Source organism: Oncorhynchus mykiss, chromosome 20 (genome assembly GCF_057628025.1).
Source record: "Oncorhynchus mykiss isolate SJ-2025 chromosome 20, ASM5762802v1, whole genome shotgun sequence".
In the NCBI taxonomy this organism is placed as follows: domain Eukaryota; kingdom Metazoa; phylum Chordata; class Actinopteri; order Salmoniformes; family Salmonidae; genus Oncorhynchus; species Oncorhynchus mykiss.
Window position 1 is genome coordinate 2,921,768 of NC_143041.1, and position 17,723 is coordinate 2,939,490.

Here is a 17,723-nt window from a genome sequence, read left to right on the forward strand (position 1 = left end):
GTGGTCCCAAAGCCTTCTCCAGGGACGTAGGAGCTACCAGATCTCACCCTGAAAGAGCACACAACACCAGCCGACGTATCAGAATGTAAGTCGGCCCCTGCCTGGTGGGACATCCTCCTACCTTTCAAGTCTAGCCTGCCACCATCCAGTGGTGTCTGCCTGCCCCCACATGGATTCAGTCTGCTCAGGCAATGTCAGCCCCTGCCTGGTGGGACTTGCCTGTCACCACCTTGGGGTGGCCAACAGAGGCCAATCCAGTTAGTACCTTGCTATCTCCAGTCTCTAGTGTCCCGCTCCCTCCATACCCTCCAACTCTCGCCTCAGGAGACCCTCCTAACGTCCCCATGGGGGACCCTCCTGACCTAGGTAGCCAGTGTCCTGTTGTAAGAGGCACCTCACTCTGCCCTACTATGTCTTCAGTCTATAGCCACAGTATGCCCAGAGCATCTTAGCTATCAGTTCCCTGATCTCCTAGAGTCTTTACAGTCTCCTGCTATGCTAGGACCCCAGTTGTCTTTCCCAGTAGGCCCAGAACCTTCTTGAAGGGGTGGCCAGATGCCTATACTCTACGTTTCTGACAGGGTGGCCAGATACACTCAAGGACTGGGGTTTCCCTTGTCTGGCTCCTTTACACCTATTCCTCTCTGCCCTGGTAGATGAACACACACTAGTAGTCTTATGTCATCCCCTTGAAGTCTAGTGTTTTGTTTAGAGTTCATATTTACCCAGTATAAATGGGGGTGCCTTTTAATGAATAACTGGAGATTGTGTGTGTGTGTGTGTGTGTGTGTGTGTGTGTGTGTGTGTGTGTGTGTGTGTGTGTGTGTGTGTGTGTGTGTGTGTGTGTGTGTGTGTGTGTGTGTGTGTGTGTGTGTGTGTGTGTGTGTGTGTGTGTGTGTGTGTGTGTGTGTGTGTGTGGTTTAGTATTTGAAATACACACGCAACACGTCAAGCTGAGGTAAAACTTAGGGACACTCTTGTCAGCTGTACACATTCTCATGAGGCGATTTGACTCACTCTGACTAGAAAGGGGGAGAGGCACTGAGATACGGGAATAGCTAAGCCATGATAGGCTGAGATAATGTTTGAGTCTAGTTAAAGGGACAAGCTAGGGGTGCATAGAGACGTTCTATATTGGAATGTATGGCCTTTTTAACAAGGACCCATTATATCTGGAATAAACCTGTCTTAAAAACATCTGGATTTGTTCTTGCCGGACAGACCTGTGATGGCTGAACCATATCCACTGGCACTTACTGTCCGTTATTTATGCTGCTCACGGATCAGTTCTTAGGATTTTTCAGTAGGGAAATAAAGTAAAATATGATTTGCCTTTCTCATGAACAGTGTTTGGATCAAGAAAGGCAACACATAAATAAATAAACCTGTCACGCCTTCCACCGAAGTCGGTCCCTCTCCTTGTTCGGGCGGAGTTCGGTGGTCGACGTCACCGGCCTTCTAGAAATCGTCGATCCACTTTTCATTTTCCATTTGTGTTGTCTTTGTTTTGCACACCTGGTTTCAATTCCCCAATTACATGTTCATTCTTTAACCCTCTGTTTCCTCCATGGTTTTTGTGTGTGTTTGTTTTATGTATTTTCGTTTTTTTTGTGTGGGCTTGGACTACTACATGTATTTGGTAATTTTGAGTAAAGTTACTTTTATTACTCATCTCTGCTGTCCTGAGCCTGACTCCTCTGCACCAGCACACCCAGACATTTTACAAAACCAACTCTTTCACTTCCCAAACATTAAACAGTACTGAAGGCCAAATTGAAGTACGGAATGGAATCCTCTCAACTAGCCATCCAAACATCTTCCAAAAGTCTTAACAAAACCTGTAGACCTCACGTAAAAAAATACAATGACATGTTATGAAAAATAGGAGTAGGAATGGAGCCAAGGTGGTTCATAAGTTATTTGGAGGGAGGGCCGGACGGAAACGTTGATCAATGGGACATGTCTAAGGGGGAAGTCTAAAGTGGGCGCGCAGGTGGAAGTATTGGAGGCAACATCAAAGTCTGGCTGGCAGACCAGGCAGCCAGGGCAGGCCCAGAGGAGGAGGACTCTGATGGAATTATCATCTCATTAGCGTCACGGTCCAGCTTCCCTCAGCACTGCATCCATCAGAGAGAGGGAGAAGTAAGAGATAGGGAGAGAATAGGGAGAGGGCTGCAGTGACCATTACAGAGAGAGAGAGAGAGAGAGAGGGCGGAAGGGCAAAGGGGTGCAAAGTGTCAGAATGATGGAGCGAAATAAATAACTGAAATAGGCAGAGAGGAGAATAATATGAGGGGGAAGTAAAAGAGATGAAATGAGTAAGTCGAGGGAGGGTGAGAAAAAAGGAGGGAGACCAATTCAGATGGAGGAGGACAGTGTTGGTCTGGTGGCCTGTGAATGACTAAATGTGTTGCAGTCAAAACACAGCTCTGCCGGGAGATTCTTACAAGGGTTTGGTGCTCTCAAGCACGTCTGGCAGATGAGACGCATAGGTTAAACAGAGACGGAACAGGCATGTCGCCGATCTAATTCCACATCTACAGCTCCCTGAAAAGCACACTTAACAAGCTGTGTTAGCTTTTCAAAACATAATCCGATAGTAAAAACCTACGCTAATGCTAACAACTCAAGATAACCACCACATAGCCACTCTAGTCTAGCTCTGAACAAGAAGCTGTGCTCAGTATGGAAACGTCACTGACTGACATTGTTCCACTTGACTGTTCTCTGTTGAACCTTCGAAGACAAGTGTAAATGCCAATTCCGCAAACTTCTCAGCTCAGACGTCAGCTAAAAGACATAGCATGTTGACCTCGCTGAAACACTTGGTAAGTTTGAGCTCCAGCAGCAAGAAATTCTCAGCTCCGCTCAGCCTCGACTGCATTTTTCCCAAGCCACACGTTATCCTTGACAGGGGCAGACACTCTCTCATTAAATGTGGTTGAAGTAGCGACAGCTGTGTGTATGTCTGTGAGCAGGGAATACCACACGGAAACGCTCTGCTAGCTAGCTATAGCTACAGCTAACTACTTAGGAGAGGCTACTTGTTACAAAGTGGAGCACTCCACATGTCATGTACTACAGGTTCAATTCAAATCTATCACCTAAAAACACAAACCTACTCAAAAGACAGCAGTTCTACCCACTTGGCTAAAGTGCCTAGTCATTCAGTAAGGACTGAAATGGACAGTTTCAATCTTATGCTGCTCATGACAAGATGCTTTACTGGTTCAGGAACGGAGCAAGATGCTTTACAGAGTACTGCGAGGTTAACCAATGTATTTCCCCCGGTTGATATATTTGCCTTTATGTATATGGAATAGGTGCCAAATGATCAGCCGATGACATTAAACAAATTGGAAATAAGGTTTTGCAATGTCACAAGGACTACAGTATCAGCCTATTTATGGGATTGGAATGGTCCCAATAGGTTTAGCTGAAGAGGTTCAATCAACAATTGATAGAACAAAAATATGAGGAAGAGAGAGTGGAGAGACAGAGAAAGGAGAGAGAGAGAAAAGAGAGAAAGGAGACAGAGTGACAGCAAGAGAGCGAGATACGTTGCTGCTACTGGTTATAATCTGTCACTTGTTACCAGTTACATGGAAAGTGCCATGAAAAAGTATTTGCCCCTTTTCTAATTTTCTCTACTATTGCACATTTTTGATACTGTATGTTATTCAATATTCAAACAAAACCTAACACTATGCAGGGAACCTGAGAAAACAAACAACACAACAATTAGTGTAAGGGGGCAATTACTTTTTCACACAGGGGAATTGGGTGTTGTATAACTTGTTAATTAAATACATATAATAAGTATATGAACTTGCCTTCGGAAAGTATTCAGACCCCTTGACTTTTTCCACATTTTGTTACATTACAGCCTTATTCTAAAATTGATTAAATAAAACATTTTCCTCAGCAATCTACACACAATATCCCATAATGACAAAGCGACACTTATTTACATAATTATTCAGACTCTTTGCTATGAGACTCAAAATGTAGCTTCTGTTTCCATTGATCATCCTTGAGATGTTTCTACAACTTGATTGGAGTACACCTGTGATAAATTACATTATTTGGACATGGCTTGGAAAGGCACACACCTGTGTATGTAAGGTCTTAAAGTTGACGGTGCATGTCAGAGCAAAAACAAAGCCATGAGGTCGAACGAATTTCCATAAAGTTCGTAAAGCCCTGAGATAGGATTGTTGTCGAGTCACAGATCTGGCGAAGGGTACAAAAAAAATGTCTGCTGCATTGAAGGTCCCCAAGAACACAGTGGCCTCCATCGTTCTTAAATGGAAGAAGCTGAGCAAACTGAGCAATCTGGGTAGAAGGGTCTTGGTCAGGGAGGTGATCAAGAACCCGATGGTCACTCTGACTGAGCTCCAGAATTAAACTGTGGAGATGGGATAACCTTAAAGAAGGACAAATATCTCTACAGCACCACCAATCAAGCCTTTATGGTAGAGTGGCCAGACAGAAGACACTCCTCAGTAAAAGGCACATGACAGCCTGCTTGGAGTTGCCAAAAGGCACCTAAAGACAGACCATGAGAAACAAGATTCTCTGGTCTGATGAAACCAAGATTTTGCCCTGATTGCGAAGCATCACGTTGGGAGGAAACCTACGGTGAAGGTTTCTGGTGGCAGCATCATGAGGTGGGGATGTTTTTCAGCGGCAGGGACTGGGAGACTAGTCAAAATTGAGGGAAAGATGAACAGAGCAAAGTACAGAGAGATCCTTGATGAAAACCTGCTCCAGAGCGCTCAGGACCTCAGACTGAGACAAAGGTTCAACCTCAAACAGGACAACGTCCCTAAGCACACAGCCAATTCAAAGCAGGAGTGGTTTTGGGACAAGTCTCTGAAGTCTTTGAATCCAAGTCTCTGAATATATTTTGTTGCTCCCAGCCTATAGACAGAAACTAAAACAGGAAACACCCGTGCTCAGATCTGTTCAACGCTGGTCCGACCAATCTGATTCCACACTTCAAGATTGCTTTGATCACGTGGACCGGGATATGTTCTGGAAAGATACAGATAACAACATTGATGTATACGCTGATTCTGTGAGCTAGTCTACTAGCAAGTGCATCGGTGATGTTGTACCCACGGTGACTATTAAAACCTTCCCAAACTAGAAACCGTGGATTGATGGCAGCATTCGCACAAAAAAAAGTGCGAACCACTGCTTTTAATCAAGGCATGCAGAAACATTATCGAATACAAACAGTGTAGCTATTCCCTCCGCAAGGCAATCAAACAAGCTAAGCATCAGTATAGAGACAAAGTAGAGTCACAATTCAATGGCTCAGACACGAGACGTATTTGGCAGGGTCTACAGTCAATCACGGATTACAAAAAGAAAACCAGCCCCATAGCGGACATCAATGTCTTGCTCCCAGACAAACTAAACAACTTCTTTGCTCGCTTTGAGGACAATACAGTGCCACTGACACGGTGTTAACCCTCGCAAGGCTGCCAGCCCAGATGGCATCCCTAGCCGCATCCTCAGAGCATTCGCAGACCAGCTGGCTGGTGTGTTTACGGACATATTCACACTGTACACTGGCCTAACCCATCTGGACAAGAGGAACACCTACGTAAGAATGCTGTTCATCGATTATAGCTCAGCATTTAGCACCATAGTACCCTCCAAACTCGTCATTAAGCTCGATACCCTGGGTCTCGACCCCGCCCTGTGCAACTGGGTCCTAGACTTTGAGGGGCCGCCCCCAGGTGGTGAGGGTAGGAAACAACATCTCCACCCCGCTGAACCTCAACATTGTTCTCAGCCCACTCCTGTACTCCCTGTTCACCCATGACTGCGTGGTCATGCACTTCTCCAACTCAATCATCATGTTTGCAGACGACACTACAGTGGTAGACTTGATTAACAACAACAACGAGACCCTCTGAGTGGGGTGTCAGAAAATAACCTCACACTCAATGTCAACTAAACAAAGGAGATGATCGTGGACTTCAAGAAACAGCAGAGGGAGCACCCCCCTATCCACATCGACAGGACAGTAGTGGAGAAGGTTAAAAGTTTTAAGTTCCTCGGCGTACACATCACAGACAAACTGAAATGGTCCACCCACACAGACGGCGTGGTGAAGAAGGCGCAATAGCATCTCTTCAACCTCAGGAGGCTGAAGATATTTGGCTTGCCACCACAAACACTCAAAAACGTTTACAGATGCACAATCGAGAGAATCCTGTCTGGCTGTATCACCGCCTGGTACGGCAACTGCTCCGCCCACAAACGTAAGACTTTCCAGAATGTAGTGAGGTCTGCACAAAGCATCACCAGGGACAAACTACCTGCCCTCCAGGACACCTACAGCACTCGATGTCACAGGAAGGCCAAAAAGATCATCAAGCCACTGCCTGTTAACCACGCTATCATCCAGAAGGCGAGGTCAGTACAGGTGCATCAAAGCTAGGACCGAGAGACTGAAAAACAGCTTCTATCTCAAGGCCATCAGACTGTTAAACAGCCATCACTAACATTGAGTGGCTGCTGCCAACATACTGACTCAAATCTCTAGCCTCTTTAATAATTAAAAATTGGATTACATTACATTACTCATCTCATATGTATATACTGTACTCTATACCATCTACTGCATCTTGCCTATGCCATTCGGCCATCGCGCATCCATATATTTATATGTACATATTCTTATTTATTCCTTTACACTTGTGTGTATAAGGTAGTTGTTGTGAAATTTCTAGATTACTTGTTAGATATTACTGCACGGTCGGAACTAGAAGCACAAGCATTTCACTACACTCGCATTAACATCTGCTAACCAAATTTGTTTTGATGTCCTTCAGTGGCCCAGCCAGAGCCCAGACATGAACCTGATCAAACATCGCTGGAGAGACCTGAAAATAGCTGTGCAGCAACGCTCCCCATCCAACCTGATAGAGCTTGAGAGCATCTGTAGAGAAGAATGGGAGAAACTCCCCAAATACAGGTGTGCCAAGCTTGTAGCGTCATACCCAAGATGACTCAATGACGTTCTCGCTGCCAAAGGTGCTTCAACAAAGTATTGAGGTAAGGGTCTGAATACTTAGGCAAATGTATATTTAGGTTTTTTATTATTGATACATGAGCAAAAATGTTTGGGGTATACCTCATTATGGGGTATTGTGTGTAGATTGATGAGAAAAACATTATTTAATCCATTTTAGAATAAGGCTGTAATGTGACAAAATGTGGAAAAAGTGTCTGAATACTTTCAGAATGCACTGTACTGTAAATATATTTTAAACTCAGGTTCCCTTTATCTAATATTAGGTTTTGGTTGAAGATATGATAACATTCAGTTTTAAAAATATGCAAAAATTGAGAAAATCAGAAAGGGGGAAAACACTTTTCACAGCACTGTAGGTATCTGCGTCATTTACCTTGTCCCCGTGCACATCGACTCGGCACTGGTACCCCTGTATATAGACACATTTACTTTGTCCCCGTGCACATCGACTCGGCCCTGGTACCCCTGTATATAGACACATTTACCTTGTCCTCGTGCACATCGACTCGGCCCTGGTACCCCTGTATATACACATTTACCTTGTCCCCGTGCACATCGACTCGGCACTGGTACCCCTGTATATAGACACATTTACCTTGTCCCCGTGCACATCGACTCGGCACTGGTACCCCTGTATATAGACACGTTTTCTTTACTGTGTATTCATTATTGCATGTTTCATTTTTCTGTTATTTCAATATGTTCTTTCTCTGTGCATTGTTGGGAAGGACCCGTAAGTAAGCATTTCACTGTTAGTCTACACTTGTTTACGAAGCATGTGACTAATAACATTTGATTTGGTTTAAGTGAGCGAGGAATATGGTGGTCCCGGATGAGAGATTACGGGGGAAGTTTTTTTCAGCTTTGCCATTTTACCATGAGATCATCCCATGTTGAGTTGTATCTCTTTCAAGCGTGGCTACTCTGGCAGACTACACGGATTAGGAAAATGAGAGGTGCTGAAAGGTGTAATTTGGCTTGGGCGTGATGGACCGGGGAAGGAGAACTAGAGGGACAGCTGAGCCACCTCGTAGCCAGTCAGAGGCTCCCATGCTGGGGCAGTGTGCTGGGAAGGTGGCCCCCTCACCATGAGGCTGAATGGAGCTCCTTGGGGATCCTCCACTCAGATGACCCTGGGAGGAGGCCCTGTGCCCCACTGGCTGTCTGTCACAGTGCCCAGTGTACAGTAATCCCTGATTGGTCTGTTAGAAGTTGTGGCAACTGTGGAGGACTTTTAAATTGGTGAACAAGAGGCCACTGTGCACCGTCTATCATGGTTCAGAGTTATCACCCCACAAACACACACACACACACACACACACACACACACACACACACACACACACACACACACACACACACACAAACACACACACACACACACACACACACACACACACACACACACACACACACACACACACACACACACACACAAACACAAACACACACACACACACACACACACACACACACACACACAAACACACACACTGGGTAAAAAAAACGTGACTGACAGTCCACAAGTAAAAGGGTACTAGTGGCAGAAACCAAATCCAATAATGGAGGGGGGTGTAACCTAGTGGTTAGAGCATTGGGCCGGTAACCGAAAGTTGCTGGATCGAATCCCTGAGCTGACAAGGTGAAATCTGTCGTTCTGCCCCTGAACAAGGCAGTTAACTCACTGTTCCCCGGCAGGCCTTCATTGTAAATAAGAATTTGTTCAGAACTGACTTGCCTAGTTAAATAAAGGTTTAAAAAATGTTAAAGAAAGAAAGAAAATGGGGGGGTCTCAGTGTGGCTCTCTGGTATTCATTAGCAGTGAATGAGAGTGAGAGGGGGAGGCAAAAGAAGGTCAACTCTCACAGCGAGGGTGTCATTAGCAGGGGCATCACTGACAAATTCAGAAAAGCCTTGAGTCTGCTCTGAAGATGAGGGAACCTCCCCCCTACTGTACCCCAGCCCTGGACTATAGCTCTGACTCACAGACACACAGTGTGCCACTGAAGGTGGGTTTCAGGGGCAGAGATCAGTTTCTTTCTTTCTCGCCCTCCTTCTCATCATTCTGAGAGAGCAAGAACGCCCAGGAGAGGAATGCAGCCACTGCGGCCCAGCCTGCTCTCCTGGCCAGCAGTTGTAAAACAACAGAACCTGATCCAGAACTACTAAGAGGAAAGGAGAGGAGGCAGAACCTCAGGTCAGGCCACTTCTCATAGATCCAGACAGGAAGCTGTACTAAACTTAGGGTTCTCTGTGTTACACGCCACTACAAAGGGAGGCAAAACTGCTGATATCACATGTTTGGGGTATTTTCTGTTCATTAGATATTTCTGTAAATTCAGTGTTTTTGGTCTGTGAGTAACAGTCTGTGGAGTGGAGGAGGAGGGTTTGAAGGGGAAGGGGAAGGATATGAAACCGCGAGCGTGGCACAATGTCAACTCACGTGTCAAACATTAGGGGGCAAAGAGGGGGAGGTTGGGTTAGACAACACAACTGACCTTAGATCAGTGTCAGGGAAATGTCAACCTACTCTCAACACACTCCCACCAACACACTAGTCTAAAGTGGTTTCCTCCTTGGAGCTTATTGCGATTGGATGAGTGAGTGGGTGAGTGAGTGAGAGGGAGAGTTAGAGTTAGAGGGAGAGAGAGCGAGAGAGAGAGCGTTAGGGAGAGAGAGAGAGAGAGAGAGAGAGAGAGAGAGAGAGAGAGAGAGAGAGAGAGAGAGAGAGAGAGAGAGAGAGAGAGAGAGAGAGAGAGAGAGAGAGAGAGAGAGAGAGAGAGAGAGAGAGAGAGAGAGAGAGAGAGAGAGAGAGAGAGAGAGAGAGAGAGAGAGAGAGAGAGAGAGAGAGAGAGAGAGAGAGAGAGAGAGAGAGAGAGAGAGAGAGAGAGAGAGAGAGAGAGAGAGAGAGAGACAATTGAATATTGCCAGTCCAAACTTAAAAATGTTGCCTATAGGCCTACAAATCCCCCTCATCTGAGTTTGAGGACATGCAGATTTCAACATGGAGTCTGGGCAAGACCAAGGGCTTAAGCTCATCCCTGAGTTTCATAGAACACATACTTTTATGCTTTATTTGGGAATCCTGGAGAAATATTCCTTCGTTAATGAGGAGATAGAGGCCTGTTCATTTCATAACGTAGTGGCGGTTTAGACTTTGCCAAAATAAATTATAGCCAGTGTCAAAGTGTGATCCACTTTTATATAAATTTAACATACTGTATTTCCAGTGATGTCAAGTACTTAAGCAAAAAATACTTAGAAGTACTACTTAAGTCGTTTTTTTGGGGGGGTATCTGTACTTTACTTTACTATTTCTATTTTGTGCTACTTTTACTTCACTACATTCCGAAATAAAATAATGTATTTTTTACTCCATACACTTTCCCTGACACCCAAAAGTACTCATTACATTTTGAATTCTTAGCAAGACTAGAAAATGTTCCAATTCAAGCACTTATCAAGAGAACATCCCTGGTTATCCTTACTGCCTCTGATCTGGCAGACTCACTAAACACACATTCTTCATTTGTAAATGATGTCTGAGCGTTGGAGTGTGCCCCTGGCTTTTCATTAAAAAAAAGAAAATGGCGCCATCTGGTTTCCTTAATATAAGGAATTTGAAATGATTTGTACTTTTCTTTTTCCTTTTGATACTTAAGTATATTTGAACAATTACATTTACTTTTGATACTTAGTATAAAATCAAATACTTTTTGACTTCACTTAAGTAGTATTTTACTGGGTGACTCACTTTAACTTGAGACATTTTCTATTAAGGTATCATAACTTTAGTATGACACTTGGGTACTTTTTTCATTACTGTGTATTTCCCCCTATATGTGTACTCAAATTGGACTGATGACACCCACTGCTGTGTGAGACTTCAGAGAGAAGACGGAATACTTCCCGTCTGGATCTTCTAAATGAAGATCTCACAATATCGAGACATCAGTGACGACTTAATGTACGGCATATAGGCCTATTCCAGAGAGGGGTGTCGAGGTGTGTGCTTCAAAGCCCTTTGATGCCTGGCTCTGTGGTAGGCAGGCTTGCGGGTTTCTCCCCGAGCCCTCCGACAGGAAAACTGCTTTTCCATTGCGCAAGAGACTTCTCACAGCCAGAAGCTAGCTGGGCCACTTTGAACTGTCGGGGGGAAACCACGAATCATTTTTATTAAGAGTTCAAAATACTATTAGCGTTCGCACACATGTACACGCACAAACACATAGGCTCACCACACCCAATCACACAAACACATGCGCTCTCAATCACACACATGGAGACCCATACATTATCAGGGGTACCAGGGCTTTTGAACGTGGGGGCTGAATCATCGGACAGCCCACCCTTCCCCTTGTCTCTTCTCCCTCTCCACCTCCTCCTCCTCGTCCCAATTTCTCCCTCCCTTTCCTCACAAGGCTCGATGGTGAAGTCCATTTTTCAGGCTGGAGCAGGGTAATGGTACACTGCAGAGCATGGCCGGGAGGCGAGAGAGTGGCCCTCCCAGTCCATCAAGCTGGTCTGCTCCATGTTGCCATGGCAGCCCCCAGGGGAGGAGGGCAGGAGAAGAGAAGATATGAGGGAAGTATTGGATTCATTCGGATAGAACTAAAACACCTGCATGTGTACACTAGTGGCATTTCCTTTATCGATAGTTGAGATAAAACAACTGTTAAACCTTAAAATGGTTTAGATAGCACCCTGAGAACAAACACACACACACACGTCCTTCTGCATCTGGAGGAAATGTGTGCGGTTGACAAATGCGGACTTGGCAGGGCATGGGGAGTGATGGGATGGCGCTTTGCAATCTCGGCATCATCCCAAGGGAAAGGGTGCGCGAGTTGTCACAATGACGAATAATTGAGCTTTGGAATCTTGGCCCGGGATCATCCTATGGGATGGAGAGCGAGGCCTCACACTGACGAGCAGAAGTTAAAACAGGGAAATCCGGCTGGCACTGACACACACCCCTCCAGACTGAAAAGCAGGGCTGTGACGTAATGGGACGTGTAACGGACGGTTATAGATGAAGACTGTCATTTTTCTTTAGGATATAAATACGCTGCATTCGGAAAGTATTCAGACCCCTTGACTTTTCCCACATTTTGTTACGTTACAGCCTTATTCTAAGATGGATTCAATATTTTTTTTTCTTCATCAATCTACACACAATACCCCACAATGACAAAGCGAAAACAGTTTTTTTTTTTTTTAAATGTATTACAAATGAAAAACAGAAATATCTTATTTCCATAAGTATTCCAACCCTTTCCTATGAGACTCTAAATGTAGCTCACGTGCATCCTGTTTCCATTGATCATGCTTGAGATTGTTCTACAACTTGATTGGAGTCCACCTGTGGTTCAATTGAATGGACATGGCACACACCTGTCTAAATAAGGTCCCATAGTTGACAGTGCATGTCAGAGCAAAAAAGAAAGCCATGAGGTCGAAAGAATTGTCCGTAGAGCTCAGATACAGGATTGTGTCGAGACACAGATCTGGGAAAAGGTACAAAAACATGTCTGCAACATCGAAGGTCTCCAAGAACACGGTGGCCTCCATCATTCTTAAATGCAAGAAATTTGGAACCATCAAGACTCCACCTACAGCTGGCCCATCGGCCAAACTGAGTAATCAGGGGAGAAAGGTCAGGGAGGTGACCAAGAACCCAATGGTCACTTTGACAGATGTCCAGAGTTCGTCTGTGGAGATGGGAGAACCTTACAGAAGGACAACCATCTCTGCAGCACCACCAATCAAGCCTTTATGTTACAGTGGCCAGACAGAAGCCAGTCCTCAGTAAAAGGCACATGGCAGCCCGCTTGGAGTTTGCCAAAAGGCACCCAAAGACTCTCAGACCATGAGAAACAAGATTCTCTGGTCTGATGAAACTGAGATTGAACTCTTTGGCCTGATTGCCAGGCGTCACGTCTGGAGGAAACCTGGCACCATCCATATGGTGGAGCAGGTTGGTGGCTGCATCATGCTGTGGGGAAGTTTTACAGCGGCAGGGACTGGGAGACGAGTCAGAATCGAGGGAAAGATGAACGGAGCAAAGTACAGAGCGATCCTTGATGAAAACCTGCTCCAAAGCGCTCAGGACCTCAGACTGGGGAGAAAGTTCACCATCCAACAGGACAACTACCCTAAACACACAGCCAATACAATGCTCATGTTTCTTGGCACAGGCAAGCCTCTTCTTCATATTGGTGTCCTTTAGTAGTGGGTTCTTTGCATCAATTCAACCATGAATACCTGATTCATGCAGTCTCCTCTGAACAGTTGATGTTGACATGTGTCTGTTACTTGACCTCTTTGAAGCATTTATTTGGGCTTCAATTTCTGGGGCTGGTAACTTTATTGAACTTCTCCTCTGCAGCAGAGGTGACTCTGGGTCTTTCTTTCCTGTGGTGGGCCTCATGAGAACCAGTTTCATCATAGTGCTTGATGGTTTTCGCAACTGCACTGAAACTGAAATTCCACAAATTAACTTTTAACAAGGCACACCTGTTAATTGAAATGCATTCCAGTTGACTACCTCATGAAGCTGGTTGAGAGAATGCCAAGTGTGTGCAAAGCTGTCATCAAGGCAAAGAATGGCTACTTTGAAGAATCTCAAATATAAAATATACTTTGATTTGTTACTTTTTTGGTTGCTATATGATTCCATATGTGTTATTTCATAGGTTTGATGTCTTCGCAGTTATTCTACAATGTAGAAAATAGTAAAAATAAAGAAAAACCCTGGAATGAGTAGGTGTGTCCAAACTTTTGACTGGTACTGTATATTTCCATTCATTTTTTAACTGTTACCATGGGACCTTCAGACGAATCATGTTGGCTTCCTAGAGCAAAACAACCGATATGATCGAACCGTGTTCGTGAGAGCCTCATCTTTCCATAGAGGGGTCATAATGGTTTATAGGCCAAACCGTTCGCACGCTACAGATGATTTTCAGAGAAACCCCATTTTGGGGTATCTCATGGTCTGACAAACACCACTCTGTCACTTTTCACCGCAGATGCAGAAGTTCAACATAGGCGGATGCTGCGGATGAGACTCATCCAATTAAAAAAAAAACATACCTCTAGCTTAAACTGACAGATTTTTATGGCGATTTTTTAGATTATGCTAATTCGATTTCCGAGGGGGCTCGGAATTTCGGATTAAGAAGCATATCCATTTAAAAAAAGAGTACAAATAGAATTGGGACCTCCCCTTTTTGACCCCCCCCCCCCCCGCCCCCCCTCCTTCTGAGGCCTAGTGAAACGCTACTTTTGTAGGCCTATGTCAAACCATTAGGTAGACATAGCATAAAAACACTGCAGTAGATTTGAGAACGACATTGGCATTCAAATCAAATCAAATATGTTTGGTCACATACACATATTTAGCAGATGTTATTGCAGGGGCAGCGAAATGCTTGTGTTCCTAGCTCCATCAGTGCAGTAGTATCTAACAATGCAGTAATATCTAACAATGATTCACAACAATACACAGACATCTAAAAGTAAAATAATGTAATTAAGAAATATATAAATATTAGATTGAGCAATGTCGGAGTGGCATTGACTAAAACACAGTGGAATAGAATACAGTATATTCATATGAAATTAGTAAAACAGTATGTAAACATTATTTAAACATTATTAAAGTGACTCATGTTCCATTATTAAAGCGGCAAGTGATTCCAAGTCTATGTATATAGGTACAGGGTTGCGTACCCGGGTGGAACCCGGCTAGTGTTGGCTATTTAACAGTGTGATAGCCTTAATAGCCTTAAAATAGAAGCTGTTTATATTGGTAAGGCCATAATTGATTCATGAATGAAAATGTTCAGATATGAATCAAATGAATCTGCGATACTGTTCTTCCATAAAAGGTGAAAGTCCAGTGTGTGGGACTCAGTTTAACACTCCAATCAGCTTGTTTAATTTGTTAAGGATTACATATATGTATTTCTGCAAACCAACAGCTGTCTCAGGCCCACCGAAATAAGAGAAAAAGAAGAGGGGGAAAAAGAACCAGCAGCATTCCTTTCCCCCATCAAGCTGTTCAAACCAGAGAAGAAAAATATATTGGACGTGTTGATTTTACTCGTTCAGGTGGACGGAGCCAAGAGTCCCGAGGAATCCTGCCTTTCAAAGCAAAGAGAAAATGATCTGCTTACGTTACGGCAACACACACACACTCCCAGAAGATACGGCCACACACACACACCACCAGAAGGAGTTTATAAACCTGCTGGAGTAAGTTCCTGTGGATTAGTTTACACAACCGTGTGCCTGAGCCCTGGTGGCTCCTGGCGCAGTCTTTGGCTGTGTGTTATTGATGGATCATAACATGATGCAATTAAAAGACCGTGGTTAATTTATAAACCGATGAAATTACGGATATTCTCTGTGAATAAGTGCTGTTGTTGCATTCGACAAAGAAAATCTAGGTAATAATTGTACCACATTTAAAACCATATCAATGTTTTCTTGATCTGAGTGAACAAATAAAGGGTGCATCAACAACATCATCTTTCAGGACAGCTTCCAGCAACATTCCAGGAGAATGAGGATAGTGGGTGAAGTGGTTGACACGAATCTCTAATAGAGGCACACTTCAGCACAATTCAAGCATTTTATATAAGGAATCTATTGCAGTTGTGGTGTACCTTTCTCCCAGCAGCTTGTCTGCGTTTTACTACTAATCCGTCATATGCAGGCTATATGATTTGTGCATTGATAAAAAGTTAGGCCTCCGAATTATAATTGCAAGGTGATTTTGTTTCGTAGGACGCTCAGTGCCATATCAGCCAAATAAAGCTTGTCAAGACAAGACAACTTGCCAAGTAATTTCCTGAGTCTTTTTTAATATGCATTACTATTTTCTAAGATACTTGGATTCATATATATAAAATAATCTCATAAGCAATCTTCAATTCTGACTTGATCTCAACCAGAAGCGGGAACAAATCAATAGTATCCCTCAATTCCTTTCACTAGCATTCTGATCGAGTTTACACTTGTTGGTATCAGCATTTAGACTTGAAAATATAACTTCCCAATCTTTCATAGGCCTAAATGCGTTTGTCTATACGAACGCAGTGGTGTAAAGGGAAAACATAAGAATTGACAAACGCATGGGGAGACTTGGCATATGGTGTACAGTCGAATGCAGGATCCGAGAAGTGCTGCTTGGTTTGGCATCGTTACTTGGCCTACATCGGAGAGCTATTAAAACACATGGACTCCATAGCCTACTTATTGTAACCTATATTGCTTAGGCTGCTTTTCTTGCTCTTTCCTCGGACCCACCCGGCAGCTGTAAACCGAGGAGAGTTCACACGGCGCGCTAGATCTCCCGCTCCACGTTCTTTCCTCGCCCACCTGTCCTCGGTGCCTGTCCATTTCAGTGCGTCCAGAGGTTCTCTCAGTGAATGTAATATTACTACACTATACTATTATGACTATAAACAACAATAATATTAACAGTAATACGTTTTTATCTGAACAAATTATAGGCTGGCTGTTGCGCCATCACTTTAAGCCAATAACGATACCTTAATAATAACTAGAAATCGTACTGCAAGAATGAAATAATGTTACTTGAATTCACTCAATACTTGAGTTCTTATAAATATTAAGTCGCCAACTGCGTAATTAACAGTGCTTTACGCATAGTGACTCAGCCTTATAATATATCAGAAGAAAGAAAAAATCCCACAGCGAGCTAAATAATAGAGCATGTGAAGACAGACAAACATTAAGGTTACTGGAAATGACTGAAATTGACTTCATAAACTCACCTGTTAAATGCGTAAAATTGACACTATCAAACTTACCGAAAACCGGTGTATTGGCGAAACGACAACACGGTGCAATGATTGAGGTCCAAAACAATAAAATAAAAAAATGCGCATCTGTTGGAAGAAAATATAAACTTCCCAAACATAACCAACGAGTCCCGTCTGCCCAGTCTCGAGCGTTCTGCGGAGGTAGGCTACATTATAGAAAGCCGTTAAGAAACAGAGGCTCTTCTGTACTGTCCAAATAGCGACAGATATAATGAGCAAGTACACAGTACAGGGGTGCGACACTGCACTCGCCCGCGCCGTTCAGACCAAGTGAAAAGAGACCAATGCACCCATAGTGTTGAAAAGTAGGCTACTCCCCATTAAAATCAATTGCAGATTTTCTCACCCTTGCGCGCAAGAGCGTCTGGCGACCACAAAGAGCGAGAGAGAGAGTAAATTATTTTGAAATAATAAGGCAACTTGTTCTTTGCCTCAACATAACGTGTAGTAGGCTAAATAACACAATGAACAATATCTAAACGAAACAACGTGTATAGTTTGCTTTACTAGTTGTGCTACTGTGGGGATGCTAAAAGGAACGCCAGCACAGCCACATAATAGGACATGAGTATTATGACATTCAAGGGAGCAGGGAACCTTATTAAATAAACTGATATTATATATTGTTTTCTGCGACGGTCTTTGGTTGATGATCCAAGAACAGGCCTATTGTGAAAACGTTCAGATATTAGAGGCATTTTCTATAGGCCTATTCCAGATCGGTCCCTTCAGGCCCACAATGTCTCACTATGGCTAGGGGTAAGAATAACTGTAATCAATCAATAAAGACCCCCTCTAGGTCATCCATTATTCCT

At 43.8% G+C, this 17,723-nt stretch overlaps 1 protein-coding gene across 2 annotated transcripts in view; it reads right to left on the reverse strand.

The window, feature by feature from the left end:
• Positions 1 to 17,227, reverse strand: part of LOC110498800 (netrin-3) — a 96,701-nt gene extending 79,474 nt beyond the window's left edge. For both annotated transcript variants that reach the window (XM_021575429.3, XM_021575428.3), the window contains exon 1: positions 16,897 to 17,227. The gene's annotated coding sequence lies outside the window, so the exon portion shown is untranslated. The remainder of the gene's footprint in view (positions 1 to 16,896) is intronic.
• Between the last annotated feature and the right edge of the window lie 496 nt (positions 17,228 to 17,723).